General features: G+C 37.1%; 1 non-coding gene across 1 annotated transcript; it reads right to left on the reverse strand.

Annotated features, from left to right (window-relative positions):
• Nucleotides 1-49: 49 nt before the first annotated feature.
• Nucleotides 50-122, reverse strand: TRNAF-GAA. Its single transcript has one exon. It is a non-coding gene; the product is annotated as a tRNA-Phe (tRNA).
• Nucleotides 123-257: the final 135 nt, after the last annotated feature.

The following is a 257-nucleotide window of genomic DNA, read 5'->3' on the forward strand; positions in this document are numbered from 1 at the left end:
TAATCACTAATTTTGGAAAGAATAGTAAAATTATGCAATGTTAACCAAGTGCGGTGAACGTGGATCAAACACGCGACCTTCAGATCTTCAGTCTGACGCTCTCCCAACTGAGCTATCTCCGCAATCATTAGGTATGAAAATTCATCAGTAAAGATATTTTCGCTGATTCATTGAGATTTCAAAAGAAATAATGACTAATTTTTTTATTGAANGAATTAGAAACAGGTGCGGTGAACGTGGAGATCGAACACGTGACC

This window comes from Cucurbita pepo, unplaced genomic scaffold (assembly GCF_002806865.2).
Source record: "Cucurbita pepo subsp. pepo cultivar mu-cu-16 unplaced genomic scaffold, ASM280686v2 Cp4.1_scaffold019668, whole genome shotgun sequence".
Taxonomy (NCBI): domain Eukaryota; kingdom Viridiplantae; phylum Streptophyta; class Magnoliopsida; order Cucurbitales; family Cucurbitaceae; genus Cucurbita; species Cucurbita pepo.